The 21,880-nt window shown below is 45.0% G+C and overlaps 1 protein-coding gene across 7 annotated transcripts in view; it reads left to right on the forward strand.

Moving 5' to 3' along the window:
- Window positions 1-18,612: 18,612 nt before the first annotated feature.
- The window catches only part of BBX (BBX high mobility group box domain containing), a 139,913-nt gene continuing 136,645 nt past the window's right edge, over window positions 18,613-21,880 (forward strand). For 5 of the 7 annotated variants that reach the window (XM_063148181.1, XM_063148188.1, XM_063148186.1 and 2 more), the window contains exon 1: window positions 20,263-20,403. The gene's annotated coding sequence lies outside the window, so the exon portion shown is untranslated. Of the gene's footprint in view, window positions 18,651-19,078; window positions 19,210-20,262; window positions 20,404-21,880 lie in introns of those variants that run through there. The other 2 variants (XM_063148184.1, XM_063148182.1) reach the window with 2 other exon arrangements.

Below are 21,880 nucleotides of genomic sequence, written 5' to 3' on the forward strand. Positions count from 1 at the left end.
CTAATTCATTCCATTTAGTAGGGGAATGCTTACACCTGTTCTCATAAAATCCCATTCATACCTTTGATTTTTTCAAATTAATTATCCTGGCTCAAACTTGGATATACCATCAAGAGACAATCCTTCCAAGAGTATCTTACTCTGTTAATACATCCAATGCACAGTGCTTGGGATAACACCACTTTGAAACAGCATTAGATTTGCAGCCTACACCCAGCCAGAGTGCTTTTTCCCAGCACAAATTTGCATTTTGGGAGCTGAAAGTCTGAGCTGATAGTCTAAGTGACCTGAAGCAAACCACTACAGTTTCTCTGGAGACAACTGAAATACATCTATTCAGAATAGCCAAGTCATGCCACAATAATTAAGACCTGTGTCCATGTCAAAAAATGTACAATCTGAGTCTGTACTTATTTGTGTATTTTTAACCAAATAATTTAGTGCTATACTCAGACCTTACATACAACTGTGAATATGCACCTGAGGGCAGAGTTGATTCTTTTCATCATAAATGTCATCAGTCTTCCTCTGCAGCTTCCAGTGGAAAGCATAAATCCGAGGAGCCCAAGGCTGTAAGATCCATCTCTTTCCATGAGCAGGAGGGGAGCAAATGGTGCTCCAAAGGTAGAGTTTGTGAGTGCCAGTGTGTGTCACGAAGTTATCATGCAAGTTCACCACTGTTTTCTGAGGTTATTTAGGCAAGTCAGTGATTGCATTTACAGGCTATTTTCATAATAACTCGTGTCTTTATTCAGTCCTATTTGGAATAGAAGCAAATACACAGCTCCACTAAAAATGATCACCATTGTCCATGCAGCTGACCACTTTCACCCCTTGCATCAATAAGTTGAACTGAGAGGCAGCTCACTTATCAGTTCTTATCCATGGAGAGATAGTTTGTCTCTGTCATAGTGTTGAACACCTTCTATATAATAGCTCCTTCCTCTGTTGAGCAGCTATTCCTCTCCAAATATTAATTTATTAAAATTAGATTCTATTGGTCCCCAAATACACCACTTGGTCTCATATGTATGCAGCTTCCACTCTTCTCCTTGGTGGATTTATTACGAATGCAGTATTGGTGGTATTTTAGTCTTCACAGCAAGTAGCTGTTTCTAAGTATTGCTCCTAGGAAGCCTGTGGTAATGTTTTCAAAACCCCCTAAGAGGCCAAGTTCCACCATTAATGGTGAGCAAGGTGACCACGTCTCTGGCCAAAGGAGCACATGGACAGCCAGAGGGCCATTTCAGCCCAGTGCTATGGAATTGCAGAAATCTCCCATCTTTTGGTCACACTGGGCTGCTGAAGGGAAACTCATGTTCACGGAGCCTTCTGGATATCTCCTACCTCATCTGCATTCATTCAGTATCCCTATGGCAACTACAGCAGCAATTGCTCACTTGGAATAGTGATCTTAGGACAGTGTTATATCATTCCTTCTTTTAACTGATCTAGCAACTGAAAATAAAAGAGCATAGTCAAAGAGCATCCATGACCTAGCAGGTCTGTGGAGACAACATGTAACTACTCAAGAGGACCAGAAGATGTCCAAGCTGCTTACAACAACTGCACTCAGCAAAAAGCTACTCCTTCCTCTTGGGCAGCAGAGCACTTTTCCTCAGCACTAATTAGAATGATGGCAGCCCTTAAATAAGGAAGAAACCTCAAAAGTTATATCTAAGGGAGGAGTATCTTTTTTATGTCCGTGCTTCTGAGGTGTCTCATTTGTAGCATCACTCTCTTGAAAGGTTTTTCTGTCTGTGAACTGAAATTCTTTATCATGGACTCTAAATGGCAACCAAAATGATACAGTGAAGAGCTCAGTCAGTATTGGGATATATTTCTCTGCTCCATCTTATTCTTGATTAGAATCCATATCAATGTGGTGGGTCTGCTTTCTAATGGTGCAACTGCAGCACCATTAGACTGTCTGTGCACCAATAATTACAGGATATTTTTTGTCTCCATCTGCAGACATTTCATGGAAGATGTCTGCTAAATTTTTCAGGTCTTCATGCTTTACAGAGGTTTATGATGCTTCATTTTGAAAATCCATAGCTCAGTGTCAGTGTCAGCAAAGGTGAAGTCAATCAGACTGTTTCAAGGTCTCTGCACCACTTTAAATCCAATTTAACAATGTCAAGATATTTTAGTGACATACAATACTTGTGCTGGGCCTTCTTTAAGAGCAGAGATAAAATCATGCCTACATTTTTGAGGTCACTCCCAAACTGGGTTATTCTATGATTTTGGTTTTCCTGGGTACAGTTTTCCAAATTGGTCTCACTTGGATTGGCACATTTGAATTGCACTCACTTCCAGTCTGCACAGGTTCCAAATTGAGTACTACAACATGTGAACATACAGTAGGTCACCAAATTGTAAGCTTAGCTTAATGGCTAGAAGATTTTAAAATAGCAATAAAACTATTCTAGAGAAATTGTGGCTTTATGAAACAATGACCTTAGTAACACTCAATAGTAAATTTCACCATAAGTTTCTAAAATACTGACTGGTGTAGGACTAAGAAATGAATTAAAGTTTCTATGTTTAGCTCCTATCAAGCTTCATGGGAAAATATAACATCACACATGATTGAGACAGTGGTCCTGAGACAATAGTCAGAGACAAGCTGGGGAAGCTCTTTTTCTTTGTGAAAAAGGTTTTATTTTTGGTTTTTTGTTTTTTTTCTTTAATCTGTGTGAAAACAGGTGAAAATTTCATTGCAAGTTATATCTGTATTTAGAAATACAAAAACAACCAAAGAACACCATCTTCACTCACTCTTACTTTGGACATACCAAGCGTTCTTCCATATTAAACACGAGTGAGAGGAACCTCTTGTGTGTGCATGTCTGTATACATCTCATCACAGAAATACTTGAAAACATTGCTGAAATTGAACATTTGAGGAAGAAATGTGTCCCCACTGAAGCCAACGGCCTAACACCAACAACCTCTCAACACAGCCATCCTTACCTGTAAGGTAAGTCTTGAGGCTGAAACCTCTAACTTCATGGAACTAACTGGAAAAGCTTTATTTGCTGGCAGTGGAACCAGTCTCTCCCCTCCTACTTTATTATGGATGGTTCCTCCCATGAAGAGCAAGGGAAATTGTAAAAGGCAGGAATAGAAATCAAATTTTACATTGGTACATGGGAAATCTGGCTGGAAAAACTATTCAGGCATTCTGAGATGAAAATCTGAAGATAAAACTTGGACTGAGATTATTGGAAATATAAAGTTTGAATGATTCAGAAGTGAGAAATGTTGACAATTATAACTATTTCACATAATAAATTTCTTTATTTGTAAGGAAACAGTAAAGTTACAGTACAGAAATATATGCTTTTACAAGTTTATTCTTTAAAATATATTATTTCCAGTCAATTTTTCCCTGTTATCTTAAACATTGTATTTCCATAGGAGCCACAAAAATTAAAAAAGAGAAAATAAACATATATAGAGATGTACATACTTCTAAAATAAACATACATTTAATTAAATTGTTATTTTGCAATGAAATCAGTTTTCTGCTTCAGAAGCTTTCCTGAAAAATATATTTGTGTGGATGAATCATTTTAAGATTCAACAGTCAGTGGAAGTTGACAGAGTCTTTTCATATGAAATATGACACAACCTTATGAGCATCAAAATTATATGGCAGGAACTGTTCTGTTGAGTACTACATTCACTTTCCCAGGATCAGATCAATACATTTTCTGTCAAGGAAAAAGAATCTGCTAAAACAACAGGAATTTTTTTGGCCAGAAAATGTTATTTTTTATACAGCTTACAGTATAATTCTACAGCAATGCACATAGACTTTTTAACATGGTTCCTGACTGAAGTAAACTGAGGAAGTACTAAACAGAGTTTCTGCACATATTCACAGCATCAGACCCTTCTTGCAAAAGCTTGTGGACATGCTTAACCTGAGCTTGCACCTCACAGAGATGTATTTATTTCAATATTAGGTCTCTGCCTGCAAAGTGTTAAATCTTTTCAAAATCAACCATGCAGGGACTTTGGTTCTGATCATACAGGCAACTGCATAAGCTCATCCCTGTAACATCCCAGCTAAAACATGTGAAAGGGTTGTCTTCACAAACAGCTCTCAAGGTCCAGCCAAACTCTGAAAACATTCTGCCTATCCATAGCTTTTCAGGTGTGCTATAATTAAAGACTGCCTTATTCAATCCCAATGGATCTAGCCACAGTTGCAGAATTGTTTTTAAAGAATTTTTATGTGTCAGCTGCAGCTCTTTTTGCATAACTCATGTGGAAGCTTCTGAGCAGCTTTCAAAGAATGTCAAGACCTCCTTCTGTTTGTTATGATACAAAAAGATAAAAGAAAGGAATTGATATTGATATTTCTTTTTTTTTTTTTCAGAAATTAGAATTATCATTTGAAGGACCAGTTGTTATTTGCTCTCTTCTGTTTGATAGACCCTCACTCCCATTCTCTGGCAGTCAATATCCCACTGTATCAGTAAAAGTAACTAGTGTCCTGTGTTGGATTTAGGATAATTGCATTGTATTGATGGTTGCAATGATCGTAACAGGGTGAGGAAATAAAATAGTTGTTGAATTAGGTCTTGGGTTGAAGAATATGTTTGTACTGTATAAACTAGATTATTTGAGGCAGTCATCCCTGTATGCTTAATTTAAATCCAGTAGATAGGAAATTTAAATATGGTAGGCAGGAAATTAGCATTTTCTAGGTTCTCTGTTCTTCTAAATCTTCATACAGGAAAGCTTAATGGAACTGTGACACCACTCACTTCAGGCATGTACATGACTCTGACAAAAGACACTCTCATCAGATTCTGGATGTAGACAGTAAGGGAGCTGAGCAACCACCAAAAGAAATCCACAGTGGGTGCAGGTCCAAGGGGAGCCTGTAGGTCTCTTCACCACTTACAGTGAGAGCTGAAGGATATCTAGCCTAAAGTGGATCACCACCTAATTTTATTTGTTCTAGGCCTTATAATCTATTGCTTACGTATTCAAAGGACCCAATCACTTAACAAAAAGAGCTGCAATGCAACTTAATCTCCCCATTCACAAACCCTTTAGTTATGAATCTGTACACAGGCCCAGTCAGTCATTCATAGATTCTCCTTAAAAAACTGTGCCCAAAATTCTACATTTTTATGTGAATTACAGTACATAACTGGATAACAATGCTTTTGTTTGTCCTTCACCTCTTTTAACAGATACTCAGGGAAAGCCATGCAGTGAGGACTGAGAGAATCTCGTGAAGCAGCCCCAGAAGATGGCAACAGCTGCAGCACCAGGCATCTCAAGGGGGAGTTGCACATGAAGTCAAGGTCTGAGCTTCCAATGCCCACGTCCACTCTGGTGGTGCTTGCTTGGACATTGAGGCTCTGGGAGGGTGCCTCGCCTGCTTTCTGACGAGCTGTCATCAACTTACCACTTTCTGTGAAATAAACCCAGGATGAGTATCTGCTGCTGGCCATGTCTGCAGACCAGCTCCTTGCCCCAGACTAAATTTCTCTGACAGGAAGGACCAGTTGTAGGGACTGAAGGCTGATTTTTTGGACTTCTGCCAACGCCTGAATTTTCTTCAGTTTCTGAGCTACCATGCAAACGTCCTGAAAGCTGGGGAAAGGTACATTCCCTTCTCTTCTCAGAGGTCATAGGGGTCCATACCTTCAGTTATGTCACAGTCATCTAAAAAACCATTCTAGTGTTTGGGGGATGCAGGCCATGGTGTGAGAGTCTCCATCCTCCATTGTCTCACACTCTTTCTCCTTGCAAGAAAGAGAGAAGCAAAGAAACCAATCCCTGGGCTTTGCCTCCTCTGGGGACATCAGGAAAGCCACAGCTCACCTCGGGCATCCTTGCACAAGCTGAGCCATCAGTCTGCAGTACTGTTTCATATCATCCCGCACACAAATGAGAGGTGGGTCTGGTAGGGACAACTGTCCACACCTTGAGGATTTAAGTGGTTCTGTTCTTGTTCCTGGAGTGCCAGAAACAGTGAATGCTTGTGTTCAATTTTAATTCAAGTTCTCTTCAAGGATTTCTTTTTGCAGAACTGTGAGGCTTCAAATTTTCATTGTCTCCAGCCAAGAGAGAATGTAAAATGGCCTCAACAGGTGCAACAAAGAAGCACTTCAGAGTCCTCTCATAACTCAACAGACACAAAGTAAATGTATTCAATAAATATTTTATTTTGACACATAGTACATATTTGTACTTTATGAAAATACTATGACTAAAGGGATGCTTACAAAGATATTGACCAAAAAAAGAAAAGAAAAGCATAAAATTATAATTTTCCTAAACAGAAGTATTTTTGTACTTAGAAGAATTTTTAGGCTTATCATTGAGTACCATTTATGTGTTTTGTACTGCTGAGAATGCAGCCAGCCCAAGTGATTTGGAGATGAAGACCTACTGACTGTCAGTAGTTATTAGGTGCTTTTGATGGTGTTACCTGTCTTGTGCAGTCCACAGGGTGCCCTATCTAAACCCTTGAGGCCACTGGGAGACTTTCTGCTTACTTCAAGGGTGCTGTGTTGGGTCTGCAAAGTGCTGTAAGCTCTCTGTAAGGAGATAGGAACCTTTCTAGAACAACAGATTGCTTTGAACTACAAGAGGTCATTTACTGAGGACAATATTAAGTATTTTTAAGTAGGTGACACTCATTGCTAAAATGCAAATAGCTGAGGGAGTGGTACTAGGGTAGTGGTGCTTTCCAGTGAATTAAGAAGAAAAACCTACAAAACCAACACACCACTTTGCTTCACACCACTTCAAACTGCTGCAGTGTTCATTCACACCTTATCCATGGAAATCTCAAGTAATCTGTGGCACACCTTCAGCATCCCAACAAGATTAGCAAGGAAAAAATGTTACTCACCTTGCTCTCTTCTGTCTATTCAGATTTAAAAGAATGAGGGATGCCTTTTGTTATGAAACCCAACCTTGTGGGGATTCCAAGCTGGAGAGCATGAGTGCCTGAAAATATCAGAAAACTGGCTTAGCAAGAGAAATAGGGAGTGAGCGAAGGAGCCACTCTGTTGATTTTGGAAGGAGTTGCAAAAGTTCTCCTGACTTCAGCTGGGCATCAGCCAGGCCCAGTGGGCATAAAAATCCACTCTGCAAATCTTCTATCTTTCTTACACAATACTGACAGGGGTCCTACAGACAAAATTTAATTTACCGTGGTACTCTGACACCACCAAAAATTGTTTCTTTGTGGTAGAGTTTACCTGTGTGTAAAAAGTCAGCACAAACATACATCCTTATGTACTAGGATAGTACATACACCTTGTTTGATTCCTCTGCATAATTGAATTCCACCCTTGGAGAATAAGCTAGGAAGTCTGCTTCTTGATGGTTAATTTTCTGTTACCACACATGATGGATGACTGTTTTTAAAATATTTGTGAAGGCATGTATGTATTATACTAAAGAAAGGTGTTATTTTGTTAGCATTGGGAATGAAACCTTAGATTTAGCCAGAGATAAGAAATAATCCTTTAATACTTCCATAAAATCTGTGGCTGAAACAAAGACACAGCAGCATCCTATGCCTTCATCAGTCCCCAGCTCTAAAACTGTTTCCTAACAGCTTTTTACAGAGCCCAATACAGAGGACAAAGATCAACAGGATGCTATTATCAAGCACCATGTGCTGTGAAAGGCTAAATGGTGAAACAGTCTGTGCTAGCATCCTTGTTTGTATTATCTCTGAATCCATGGATAGTGAGAAAATGAGGGCTTCTAAAAGAACACCTAAAGAAATTGGCTGTTGTCTTATTATAATGCTAAAATACTACATCATACATAAAGGAGTACAAAAGTGGTCTAGGACAGTCACTATACTGAAACTTTTCAATACTGTAGGATATTATTCCCCTCTTTTTTTTTTCCACACATACACTGTTCATCATAAAATTTATTAGCAAGCGATACACAAAATTTCTCAAAGCACACTGAAGTTTTGAAAAAGAAAGAAATTAGTTCCATTGTCAACATATGTGTTTGGTTACTGCCACAAGGAAAGCAGGCTACCCCTATAGATGTCTTTGCAGGGATAACAATCTGACAAAACCACACTCTGGGCTTTCTTCAGTGTCATTGTAAAAGCTCTGAATAAAGCTGGAGAACAAGAGGTCACAGCAATATTTTAAATGAGAGGTTGTATTCCAACAAAAACAACAAGATTATACCAGCTAGGCCTTTTTTGGGGAAGGTGATGAACAGTAACAGAGAAGGTAACAACCATGCAATTTTCTAGCCAAAATCTAATACTACCCTTACAGAAAATGCATCACCATTCATGGTAACAGGAAAATGCCTAAAAGGTTTCTGGGCCCGTTCATTAAACCATCACAGGTGATTATATAAAAACTACTTTTGAAGAAGGATTCTCTATCTGTTACTGGCCCTAAATCATAAAGGAGTATAAATGTGAACAAACTCATTTTTCCTTAATTGAAAGCACGGCAAAGGCTGTGGTCAGCATAAAGAGAGATTCTGACATAAGAAAAGCAATAAAATAAATAAGTGGGAACAACAATGGACAGTTTCCACCCAAGCATGAGCATGGTAAAAAAGCAATGCAGAGAAAAGATCGGAAAGTGAAGGTGATGAAAATAATAAAACAGAGTGTGCCCCAAATTCTTGCTTGAATGTGTCTTGGAGGACAAGGGGCATTCCAGCCTTTCCTACCGTGATGGAACAACTCAGCAGAAAACACAACAAATCAACAGTCAGCAAGACTTTTTCCCTTGGAGGGCAATGCTTATGATCAGAAATCAAACCAAGTTAATACAGAGGCAACACTTGCAAAAGAACTACAAAACAACCCTAGCATAGAACTACTTACTTCAATAACAGGGTTTTGACATATGGTGGCCCTTGCCCTCTCATTTTCCTAAAAGCTACTTTCTTACAGGACTACAGACAGCCTTGGCCTAACCTGAATGTTAGGAGAGGTCTTATTCTCCAGCCATTCTGCTGGCAAGGGCCATGCAAGCCCAAGCCCCCCAGGTATGTGCAGTACCCAGGTGCTGAACCACGTAGAGGCACTGACACTCAAAGCAGCTCAGGGAGGCACCCACGGAACGAGGCTCTCCCACCGGGCACCGATTTGAGGCCATTGCTGCCAGTTCATCTGGATTGGTGATATTCCATTCAAGAATTCATTATAGTAAAACATCTCAAATTATTAAACTAGCAGATAGCTGAAGTTATTCTTGTCCTAGCTCCCAGTAAGCTTTTTCCAACCATAACTGATGTCCAATAGTTTCAGTCCACATTTCTGTTTGTGTACACCATATCTTAATGGTGTCTTTGTTTTCCCTGCCCCCTTTCAGAAACATGATAAAACATTCTGGAAATAGGTATGCCAATAAAATGTTTGAATCCTCAGGGACATATTTGGTTTTAATCCATTGGGTTTTTTTTCTATTTCGAAAGGCACAAAATTACAAAAAACTGTTTTATTTTGGTCATGTTCAGCCCTGTGTGCATGGGATGACCCCGACAAACATGCTGGAAGAATGTATGTTTTGTGTAACTGAATTTACCCCTGGCAATAATCTGTATTCAGGCCTTCATGCTTAGCCCATTTCCATGTATTTAGCTCTTTCTGCTAGTTAACTTGTGTGTACAATGGAGTTCAGTCCAGTATTCACTCTGTAAGTATATCAACAGGCAGGTGGAACTGTGAGGACCTTTTCTGTGCTAGTGGGCACTTACTTATGTCATTGTACCTGCTGAGAAAGTGCTTGCCAACACATATTACAGCTCCACAATCCAGCCTCACGTAATCAGGTTCTGCCTGTATGAGGTTAGAGGCCTCCACAATGAAGCATTTCCATTCCCTGAAAAACAGCTGCATGTGGAATCAAGCAAGCAGATATTTTTACCCATACAATTTTCCTCTTGCCAGACAGCTGCTTGGGTTTTATTTGCTTTTTGTTTGTTTGTACATTTGTTTGTTTGTTTGCTTGTTTTTATGAGAATGTCCATAGGGAAATGTCATTTACACTTAATGTCTTTATTTACTTATTTTGATAGCAAATTCAAACAATTCAATGAAGATAAACATTCTGCTTGGCACATGTTGCATAAGAAATAAGAAAAATTTCTAATGAAATGTATTCATTTGAAATTGTAAGGTGCAGGGGTTCCTGTCAAGTATGATGTAAAATACAAGGAGGATTTTTCCTTAAGGAACTAACACTTCCCACAGCAGTTAACACTCTGTGTGGTAAGGAAAGGAAACAGAAGAGGGTGCATGGTCACAGCTTCTGCTCCGCTCATCTACACATGCCTGTTACACCTGCATGTGAGGATACAAAGATGCTGAGATCTAAATTATACCAATGCCAGCAGAAGGGCAGAGTTCGAGGACTGCCCTGCATTGATTGACATGAATGTGGTCCTTTCCAAGAACTTTTTCAGTGCTTAGTACAGCAGCCTTCTTAGAATGGGTTCACACAGCATTGCTACTTTGTCTTTGAGTTTCTGGGGGCAGCCAGGAAAAGTTTCACCTTTGTGGACAATTCAGCATCTTATTTCAGGCTTATTCATGAAATAGTGAAAGCAAAGAGAGCATTGCATACAAGCACTCAGAAGCACAATGAGAAAAATGATAATAAACTTAAAGCTATATAAACAAAAGTTACACAAACTAAATCCCTCAATTCTTTCCATTAACAAAAATGTGGTGAGTAACACTGGCTGAATGAGAAATCTCAGACCAGGTCTTCTGTTTAGCTGTTGCCATCTGTATTGCAAAATAAGAGATCCTGGCAAGTATTTACAAACTCATGATAGCAGAAGATTCTGCAGTAGTGAATGAGCTCCATCACGGTCAGGATTTTGCTCTCCAACCGTACAGTTTTGAAGCAAGAATTGTGTTGCAACTCAAAGCTCTATCTTCACAACAAAGACGAAGAAGTGACAGACCTTTGAGGCCAAAGTCACTTGTTTCTGGGCAGATCTTTTTGGAAGAACCAAGATCACGCAGAGGCTTAAGCTCATATGCATGAACAGTTCCCTCAAAGTCAACAGAAGATATATAAATCCCCCTTTACCTGGGACCTAGGTTTTAAAGTAAGGAGCTCTAGTACTTTTAAAAATAAGGTTTTAATATGTGCAGAAAAAGTGGAAGCAACAGTCATCTGAAAATTTAAGAATGAAGGGGAAAAATTATTAATCTAAGCACTGCTGAGCATGCAAGACTTGGGTTCTTCTCAGTAGGACTTCAATAGAGGCACAGATTTAAGGTTTCTTTATGAACACCCAGTTCATCACAGACTATAAATCTCACCATAGATCTCTGCATGCCTTTCACTAGGCAAATTTTCAAATTTTCAGTTTGAAAAAAATGCAGACATGGCAACAAAAACCACTGATTTTTCAAAGTGCTGGAAGTTAAAAAAAAAAAAAAAAGAAGACAACAGATCACTCATGATAACTTGGACTGATTATTTTTCAAATTTTTTTGTTGAAAATTGACATTGAAGGCCATGAAAATGCTCTGTTTCTGGTTGGAGCATTTTTAAGGACTTTTTTTTTTCAAAATATGAAACATGAAAATGCCTAAATTTGAAAACATTTGAAAATTTAAACTTTTGCATGCAGATATAGGCACTTTTACCTCCCCTTCCCTTCACAGACATAAATGTAACCCCTCCAAACCAGTAACTTGCGAAACTCATAATTTGAAAAGAAATGGCCTAGTACTATCAAACTGGTTTTTTGCAGATGGAGTTAAAACTTAAAATATGGATCATCTCCACTTACATTTACAAAATTATAAGGAGACACAGCATTACAATCAGTGAAGGATTTAACTTCTTAGTGATACAGAGATTTCAATACAAACAAGCATTTAGGCTAGAGCTGCAGGCAATCAGAACAGGGGAAATGCACACCCACCACCAGTGTTGGAAGGCTAAACCAAGTAGGGCTGACAGAATGACAGTGTGGACTTTGCCTGCTTTCTAGAGTAAAGTATCTTCCTTGCTGCAGTACCTGGCACTGGGGAAAGCCACAAGAACCTGCTGACTTCAGGAAAAAGCCCCATTAAGAAGGCACACAGGAAGGCACACCATATATTTCCAAAAGAGCTAGTTCTTACAGGCTGGTCTGCCAACAATTCTCATGTTGGAACAGGGAGGAGCAGGAGAAAGTGCCCTTCTAAGGTTTCACCTTCTTCTCCGTTTGAACCTAGTGGGACAGAAACAATGCAATGTTCTGACTTAATTTCCTCTCACGAGGCCTCTCACCTGGATGCACTGAAGCAGGGCACAGCCTTGATCCTGTAAGAATATTTATAGTAGGTGCCACTAGTCCGATACATGAATTTTTATTCCTTCCTTTTTTTTTCTCTAGAAGGCCTCAAGATCCATCCAGTTTTGCTCCCCCCCCCCCAACATCTTTCTTTAAAGCTGAAAATTTTAATTCCAAAAGCAATGCTTCTAAAAGGAAACACCAGATGTGGTTCCCTGTCTTTGCATTCCACTGGATTGGGCGCTTTTTTCTCTTTGACAGGAGCTGAGCCAGGACTTCTTCACAGTGTCCACTGTCTTCACTGTGTCACATAGCCACCACCTGAAGGAATAAAATTCTGATCTCTGCCTCTTTCCTCTCTCTTGCAGAGATGAACAAGATCCATAATGCTACACTCTGTATTTCCCTAGATATAAAAAGAGTCAAATACCTTGTCTTTGAGTAGTACAATGACTAATGCATGCTCTTGTTATTCAGGGTCAAATGGTCACTTGCTTTGTTTACTTTATGAATGGTAGCAACACTGTGTGGCCAAAAAAGCATGCTGTGGTCTCAGAATGAACATAACTCCAGGCATGGCAGTGGGGCAGTGAGACATGCATCTGGGAAGCTCACCAGGCTGCAAGGATTCATGCTCGGACCCAATGGGTGCTGCTCATTCACTTGAGTCACTGCAGGCACTTGGCACTTGTCAAGCACAGACTCAACAACATCCTCTTCAGCTAAGCAGTGGTGCTGCCAGGCTGAGAACTTTTTGCTCCTTGATTGTCCTCGTTCTTCTAGATAGAAGTAAATACATATTTGGGAGGTAGCGTTGAGGTCTCTGGTGGTGCTCTGGAGGTTGAAGAAAGACACTAGAACAGAGCTGTAGTTTCTTTAAAACACCATGAACGATTTTAGAAAAGGAGTAATAAGCAAAAAATAAATATTTGAATAATACCAGAAGCAGAAATATGAAAAAGAGACCCTTGGGTGGAAGAGGAAAAAACCTACTTGATGGCACTAAACTGTAATAAGGGGCAAACAATCTAAAACTGAAATATGAGTTCCAATTACATTTTATGCTCAAAGCAGTTAAATATTCTTGCAGTTTACATGAGGATTAAAGCAGAATTGTAGAAATTGGAAGTGTGGCGTTGTGGGAAAGCTGCTATGCCTTGGCCACACTTTTAACAGGGAAGGAATCCCAAGTTACTGGGTGTGAATGACAGACCCACTGCTTTGGTATGTCATTGGCAATGGAAACTGACTTGCTTGCACTAGACTAACTCAAAAGGCTACACAACATCAGGCAGGCAGGTCTGACCTGATTTACATATTTTGGGTACTGCAGTACACTTCTATAAAGACAAGAAAAATCTACTGAGTTTAGCAATTAGCAGACAAGTGCTTCACTATTCTCGACATTGTATACTTCATGTACACTAAAATGGTTAGCTAATATATATTACCTTAACATATATATGTCTTCCAGGGTCAGATGGAGGTTTTTACAGAGATGATAGACTCAAATGGATGTGGATGTTCTGGCTAGCCTATTATTCATTCCTTCTGAAACAGGAAAAAAAGGTAAATAGGTCCTCAAGTTGTAGTTATATTTTTCTAATAAAGGGAGGCACTATGAAAGAAATCTCAGAGCAGCAGAGAAAGAAATGGATGGAACAATGCACTGGAATTTAGAAGCTCAGACTTGATTTTTGACTTTGCTGCTTCCAAAGTGCGACTCCTGGCAGGTCATTCACCTGTCTGTTCCCCGTCCTACTCTTGTGTCTAATTTGTCAAATGAAAGTGGTAGCAGCTTAGGCCAGAGGTTGTTTGTAGGATCTAATGCTCTTAATGTCTCGTTCTGTTAAAGGGTTGCAGTTACTAATGCTCTTCCAGTAAAAAGAGGCATTAAAAAAAACCCAAACAAACCACTTGGTAGGAGACAGTAGGAATTAGATAACTAGATGCACTAGTATAGAAAAACAACACTCAGAAGCAGCATCTCAAAATTATGAAGTACCCTGATTATTTTAATGTTGTGAAAGAACAGAGGTAAGGAATAGGAACAAAGAAATATAGTCAGAGTATAGCTGTCCTCCTACAGAGAAACCAACAGAACAAGTTGGCCCTTTCTTTGACTTCAACAAACTTCTGTTGAGTTCTCAAGAAACTGAAAGTGGAGCTGAGGTGGGAACAATAGACTTCCTAGAAGTGTGCTTCTTGAAGAATGGCTGTCCTGCACTGATCCTGTGGCTCTGTTCCTACTCTGCAGTGAATATTCTGCAGCTTTAGTTCAGCTAAAATGCCTCCTCCCTTCACTGCTTGCACATAAATTGCTATTAATGTTACCATGTTATACAAGTGCATTGGGGAGGAAAATAGGCCCACTAATGCATTGTCCTGCTCCAGTGTTTTTTAACCTGGAGGATGCCATGCTATTCCACAGACTGTGGGTGGGCACAGGCCACAAGAAAAAAGCAACAGAGGTGGGACATCCTCCATGAGGCTGCATCTGCCTCACCCTTTCTTCGCCATGCCTCTGCCCGGGCTGTGTGCAAAGCTGAATGCAGATAAAGCATATGCTCCCAGAGTTGCCTTATGGCCTCCCTTCCCTTCCCTTCCCTGCTCACATGACAACCGTCACTTGTAGTCAGCCATGGCAGCAGCTCAGAGGGATCCAGGGCCTGCAGGCTCAGGCTGCAGCTGGCTAGCCCAAGCTTCCTTTTTATTATGGGAATAAATGCACACTGACCGTGGAACACACGTCTACCTAAACCTGGAAGAGCTACCAGGTCAGTTCCACAGCAGCAGGTAGATTCTGCCCTGGGCAGGAGAAGAAGAGAAGATGGTAATTAGGGATCCAACTCGGTCCCCTCCCCAACACTACTGAGCTCCATGGCAGGCCACAAAGGAGGGGAGTTAAAAAAATATATATATAGTATAAATTAATATTATTTATATCAATGCTATTATTTTTCCTGTTATCCTTAAATAAGAACAAAGTGAATGGAAATATTTTTTCTCTCTTGACAGACCACAGACATGTCTTTCATGTTGTGCCATGGGTTAATTAGGAGGGGACATGCAGTTGACAGGGAGATACTCTGCCGCCAGTTGAGTGCAAAGCAGGCAAGCCCAGATGAACTCACACAAATTCCATGGACATGCAACTTGGAAGCCCCAAATCCCACTGTGCAGGCAACAGAGCAAATGCTTTATCTGAGCTGAACTGCACCGACTTTAGTGCAGGCTGGCTGTGCACTGCAGCCCACGTGAGCCTGCCACAAGGTAGGGTCAGGGCATCACTCTCAAAAACTAATACTAGTTACACACAAGTGACAGAAAAGTCCCATCTGATGACACAAGATTTTGCAGAAAAATCTAGAAATGCAACTTGTGTGGATGGAGTTCTAAAATACTAATCAGCAAGCAACTAAAAAAATTTCAGCACTTGCTGTCTTGCTGTCCCTTGAAAAATTCCTTAGAGACACTTGCTAACACCTCAAAACTCTTGATAACAGTGGCTGATGAAAGCCAGAAATATCTCCAAGTGGGCAAAAAAAGAGATTAATTTGCTTGAAATCATATGCAAAAAAATAGAGACCCAGAAATATTTACTATCCTCTCCCTCTCTCCTCTTCATGACTTCAGTGCTGGCAAAAGATCCTGTATTGACAACCCAAGAAAATACAGTTCTCTCTTTCACTATGGACAGAATAAATCAAAGGCAGTGGAAATGCAAACATTCTGTTTTCTGAACATACTAGCATACCTCAGCTTACTCATCTCTCTTAGGAGGTGAAAAAATCCTTGTGCTTCTATGGACCTAATAGGTGGCCTGCCTTGCAACTAACTCACAAGCCATTTGTAACTGTATGAAGCAGACGCAAAACACAATTGTTCTACTTAGAAGCATTGTACATCCATTTTGTACAGCTGTAAAAAACTACATTACATGCAAGGTGTTCTTGTCTTGGCCTCTTTTCTGAAAGGGCCAGCAAAGGTATCAAGTGTAATAGAGAGATCTGTTAACAACAAAATAAAACAACCTTTAAAATGAGGTTCATGTATACTGTTAAGTGCCTACATCACTTGTATTGCTCATTAATTATCTGCTTTGACAGGATTTTAGCAATGAAGAGGTATGAGAGGCTCCATGGTGTGGTGTTATTAATATGGGTAAAAATCCAGGACACTAATAGTACTAATACTGACATGTAAGAAACTACACCATGGAAGTTTTAACTGTCTGGATTAGGCCTCTTACTCTTGCCAGCAACTGTTTATGCATACTGAAAAGATGCTGCTTACCCACTACTGCAAAGCACTGCACAATCTGGAAGTGATAGGAGGAAGCTCTGCCTAAAAATTAGGCCAACCTTTATATATGTGACTAATGAAATGTGTGTGCCTTCACTTGCCAGTGTCCCAGCCTCTGACACCTGACATGCACCTGACTTCCAGTGGATAGATGGTCAGCTCTGCCTTCTTAGCAATGAAAATGAAATACTGAAGTAGAATGCATTCATTACAAGAATATGTTTATGCTGTTATTTTTATATTATTCAGGCACTGACAAACACACTCCTGCTTACAACAAACAAGAGGGTGGGGCATTTACAATACTTTTGTCACATCTTAAGAAAAAATGTGCAGGCTAATTTAAAATGCTTTCTCAGAAACATGGATACAATTTAGTTTTCTAATATGAGCTTATACTTTACTGCACTGCATTATTCAGACATAAGAAATATTATTTCATGGTTATTTAACATAATTCTGCCATACTGAGAAAAGGGGTTGGGGAATGACAGAAGAGTAGACAAGCCATGGAAAGATGCTGAAATTAACCATATTACATTGGAAAAAAGCTCAGGACTGAGAACACATGGAATAAACTCTGCAACATCCTTGGATGTATAAAGTCAAAATGAAACACAAACATTGCTCTCCTATTGGAAAAAAAAAAAAAAGACTACATCTCCGTTGTTATTATAACTATTATTTCTTAATTTATTATTAAATAAACTATTATTTCTTAATTTATTATTAAATAAAATTAACTATTATTTTCTTATTAGAACTATTATTTTTAATATCACAATTACTGACTGGAAGTCAGCATCCTGCCTAGAGACAGAGCCACACTAGAAAATTAGTTCTTCCTAACTCCAAGAATAAATGCCATGTATCTTCTGCGTAAAAACCACGAGGGTCTCATGTTGCATATATTCAAGCCCTCGCCAACTTTAATACACAGGGTCAGTGTACGCAGTATGCTTCCACACTGTTTCATTTCTGTAGTGGTAGGGAGCTTCTCCCATAAAGTTGGACTACACTTCCAACACCCATCAGCACAATCTCCATGCAGCCACACAAAAGCTGCTGGCCTCACACTGTCGCTTTGTGCATATCAGCCCGTCAGGCACAGAAATTCTCAAATGAATTTCACATCCATGTGTTAGGTTCGGTCCGCGAGTGCAGGGCAGAGGACCGGGCAGGACACGGAGCGTGGCGCGGACCCCAGCGTTATACTCGGCTAGTTCGGCCAACAGAGCGATCTCTATGGGAAGCCGATGTGAAGCCGGCCGTGCTGTCGATGCTGGCCCGGTGAGGGCCTCTCCGCCACGCCTGGGCGAGGATTCCTACGGCAGGGGGCACCGCCCGGAGCTCCGCCGTATCCCCGCGCGGCGCCGCGCCTGAATCCCCTCGCCGGGTCAGGGGGCAGCGCCGGCCCGGCCCGTCCGCCCGCGGGCCGCGGGGGTGCCTGCCCGTGTTTACTGCCCCAGCAGGGGCTGCGCGGATGCGCTGCTGCCTCCCGCAACTTCTGCCTCGCCGTGCCGTGGCCCCTGAATGAAACTCGCCCAACTCGGCCGAGTAAGTTATCGGGAGATTGCTCGGGGTGCGCCGGGCCGGGCCGAGCCCGCACCCCGCTACCCCGCGGCACTGCCCAGGGCAGACGTAGTTTACTCTCGCGGCGCTGCCCGAGCGGCCAATGGACAGTGGCTGCCGGCGCTGTGGCCGCCACGGCTCCGCGCTGCCCGGGGCGGCCCCCGCTCCCTACCCCGCTCCGGCACCGCCGCCGGGGGCTCCGCGAACCCTGCGAGGGGCAGCGCGGCGATCTTTGTGTGAGTGTGTGCGGGGAGTGTGTGCGCCGGCGGCTCCCTCGCGGGCCGCGGGTGTAACGGCAGCGCTGAGTGGCCGGCGGGCCCGTCGCTCAGCGCACCGGCCAATGGCGGGGCGCCTTATATCGCGGGGAGTGTTGTGGCGCTGCCCGGGTTGCATGGCTCTGTGTGGAGCCGCGTTCCGCGGGCGCCGAGGCGGAGGGGCTGCGCTGCGAGCCGCGTCCGGCCCAGCGGCGCGGTGCGCACCCCGCCGAGGTGAGTGCCCCCGCCCGCAGACCCGCACCGGGCGGGCGGGCGGGCGGGCGGAGATGGGCAGCGGCAGGGAGGGAGAGATAGGGAGAGGGGTGCCCTCGCCCCACGCTTTACGCTCCGCGCCCCAGTGGCGGAGCAGCCCCCCGCACCCTCTTGCGGCGCTGGCGGAGGGCAGGGAGGCGCGGAGCTTCCCCTGCCCGGCGCGGCGGCTGCCGCGGCTCCCAGTCACTTTTCCTCCCTCTTGCCAGCCCTGCCTTCGTTTTGAAAGTTTGGGCAGCGGAGGACGGGTGGGTTGGTGCCGCCAGCCCTCCGCCCGGCCGGCAGGGTAGGGGTGACCGGGGGTATGTGACGGGGAGGGGGCCAAGTGGATCGCGGTACAGCGCAGGGCATTTAAAACACCAGCGAGCTGAGCCCGAGAGGCGGCGGGGGTAGGCCAGCCAGTGCCAGGCTGCGTTTGAAACCAGGCACCTCTCGCCGCCACAGAGAGAGGCAAGAGCAGCGGCGGAGAGAGGAAGGGGAAGGAGGGCGAGGAGGAGGAGGGATGGCCACCGGCCGCCGCTCGGTGCGTTTCTCCGGGGGGACTTGACAGGGAAATCGCGGCAGACAGAAACGAAACTTCATCCCGAGGGGCGGCGAGGCGCGGGGGAGAGTGCGCGGATCGGTATCGGCTGCCGCCGGCCTGGGGGGCTCCGCGCCGCCGGGAGAAAGGGCGGGGGGGATATAAAACCGGAGAGGGGGAAGCAGCCGATCCAGCGGCCGCACGGGGAGCGGGAGGAAAAACCCCGGCGCCGACCCCGACAACAACAGCGGCGGCCGGGCTCGGCCGGAGAGTTGGGCTGTGCGTTTTCCGGTAGTCATCGGCGATGCACCCGGGGCGGCGGCGGCCCCGGTGGGCAGCGGGGGGGCGGGCGGGCGGGCGGCCCTGCCGGAGTTTCGCGTGGATGCGGGATTATGTTGTGTCAATAAGTTTAAGGTGGAGAGGGAGGAAGGGAGGGAGGGAGGAAGGCGGGCGGGGGCCGGGGGGAGGTGGCGGCAGGCCTCGGCCGCGCGAAGTCCTATTTCTGAAGGTAAGTTGTGACATTGGGTGGTCGCGATGACAGAAAACTTGGCGAGGGGCGCCATGGGGAGGGGGCGGCTGCCTCGGGGGGGTCTCTCTCGGCCGCCGGGAGCCGGATGGGTGCTCGGCTGTTATTTGCTGCTGCGAGATCGGGTCGCTGGTAAATTACAGAAAGCAGCCCTCCTCCTCCTCCTCCTCCCCCCGCTCCCCGCCAGGCGCTTCGCTCTTCCTCCTCTCGGGTTTATTTGCAATGTATGAAACTTGCATGGATGTGAGGACAGCCGATCCAGTGTGGGTTTGCGAGGAGGAGGAGGAGGACGGGGAAGGAAGGGTTGGAGGCAGGGGAGAAGGAGGCAGTCGCGTTAATCCCGGGCGCCGCACGGCAGCAGGTTTGCGTTAGGAATATCGGTGGCAGCCCGCTGCCGCCGCTGAATGAGGAAGGTAAAACGAAGCGATGCGAGAGCCGCCGAGGCGACATGCACGGCGGCGGGGCGAGAGGCACCGGCAGGCGGCTGCCCGCCCCCTCCCTCCCTGCCTGCTGCCTCCTCCCTCCCTCCCCGCCGGGGCGGGGAAGGACCGTGCCCGGGTCTCCCCCGCTCGCCGCCAGCCGAGCCGGGGGGCCGCGGGGCTTTAACCGTGTGCGGGGCGGATTCGCCACTTTTTCCGGGGGAGGCCCGCGGTTAAAAGTTTTCTGCGGAGGTGAGTGTGTGCGGGGAGGCCGGGGCGCCGCCAGGCCGGCGGTGGTCACTCGGGCCTGGGGCGCCGAAACCATTGCCCGTCCTGCTGGTGACACGTCCAAGTCCCGCAACCCGGCGGGGCGGCGGAGGGGCCCGGCTCGGCCGCCGGGGCAGGGACGGGGTGCCGGTCTCCATGTGGGCTCTCCCGGCGGCGGCACCTCCTCCCCGGTGGCAGCGGCGGCGGCAGCAGCGGGATCATCGCCCGGGCCCGCGGGGAGGAGGAGGGGAGCAGCAGGGAGGTGTTTGCTGCCAGCCTGCCTCGCCGGAGCCCGCCGGGGAGGGCAGCTGGGAGGGCCGGGGAGCCCCCCGCGCCGCCGCCCCTTCCCTGCGCGCCCGCCCGCCCCCAAAGGTGTTGTGCAGACTTTTCCCCCGGGAGGGTGAGATTTATGCGCTGCATTATTGCTCCTCTCCTCCCCCCTCAAAGCAAGATGGACTCTCTCGTCTCTCTCTCTCACTCACTCTCTCCCTCTCTCTCGTTCTCTCCCCCTCTCCCTGTGTCTTGTCAGCCTTCAAGATCGACATTTTGTAACTAGGATGCAAACTTGATGGTGACCGGGGGCGGGGGGCGAGGAGGGGAGACTGGGAAAACCCTGGGTCACGGCGGTCTTTCTCCATATTTAATACCTTTTCTTTCCACCCCACCCCGGAGCCCGGATTCCGGTGGCCCTACACTTTGCACGGGCGAGGGTGGGCGGAGGGCGGGCGGCGGCTGCGAGCGCCGCTCCCCCCGCGGCGGCCGGGGGTCGCTCCCCGCGGGCTGCGGTGGCGGAGGGGCGGCGGGGCGGCCGCAGCGCTCCGGGCGGCTCGGCCGGGCTCTGCCGGGGGGCAGCGGGCATTACCTGAAACTGCTCCAGCCTTGCAGCCTTCGTCCGTCGCTCTGTCTGTCTGTCTCTTTCCCCTGGTCGTTCTCGTACCTGCGGTCTGGCGGCTGATTCTTCTTGTTAATTTTTGCGTTGTTTGGCTTATCCACGCGCGGGGATTGATCGCTCACTTGTGTAAGTTCCCCGGGGTTTTTGTTATGTATGCCTCCTTGCAGATGGTGGTCAACTTTCTGTCTTTTATTTTGATAGTACATGCGAGTATTACTGTGTGTGCGTGTAAATAATTACGTGATGCATCTCTGTGTGTATGTATGTGAGTCTGTGCGCGCTCATAAACATGCATCCGTGTGAGAGAGAGAGACAGAGGAAGAACAACCCACCCTGCTGATGCACACTCAGATGATTTGCTCCATTTGCCCACTCCTAATGCCCTCTAAAGACACGGTGCATCTTTTGTTTGCTCCTTACGGTTTCCTGCGACTGTCATCTTGTTTTAATGACAGCTTAGCTGGGATGGGGGTGAGGAGGAAGCAAGTTTCAAGTTTTGGGATCTCTCCTCTTGTTGGTGATGTGGTGAGTTGCAATATTGTAAAATCATGGTGTGCTGATGATGTGCCT

The sequence above is a fragment of the Melospiza melodia genome, chromosome 2 (assembly GCF_035770615.1).
Source record: "Melospiza melodia melodia isolate bMelMel2 chromosome 2, bMelMel2.pri, whole genome shotgun sequence".
Classification (NCBI taxonomy): domain Eukaryota; kingdom Metazoa; phylum Chordata; class Aves; order Passeriformes; family Passerellidae; genus Melospiza; species Melospiza melodia.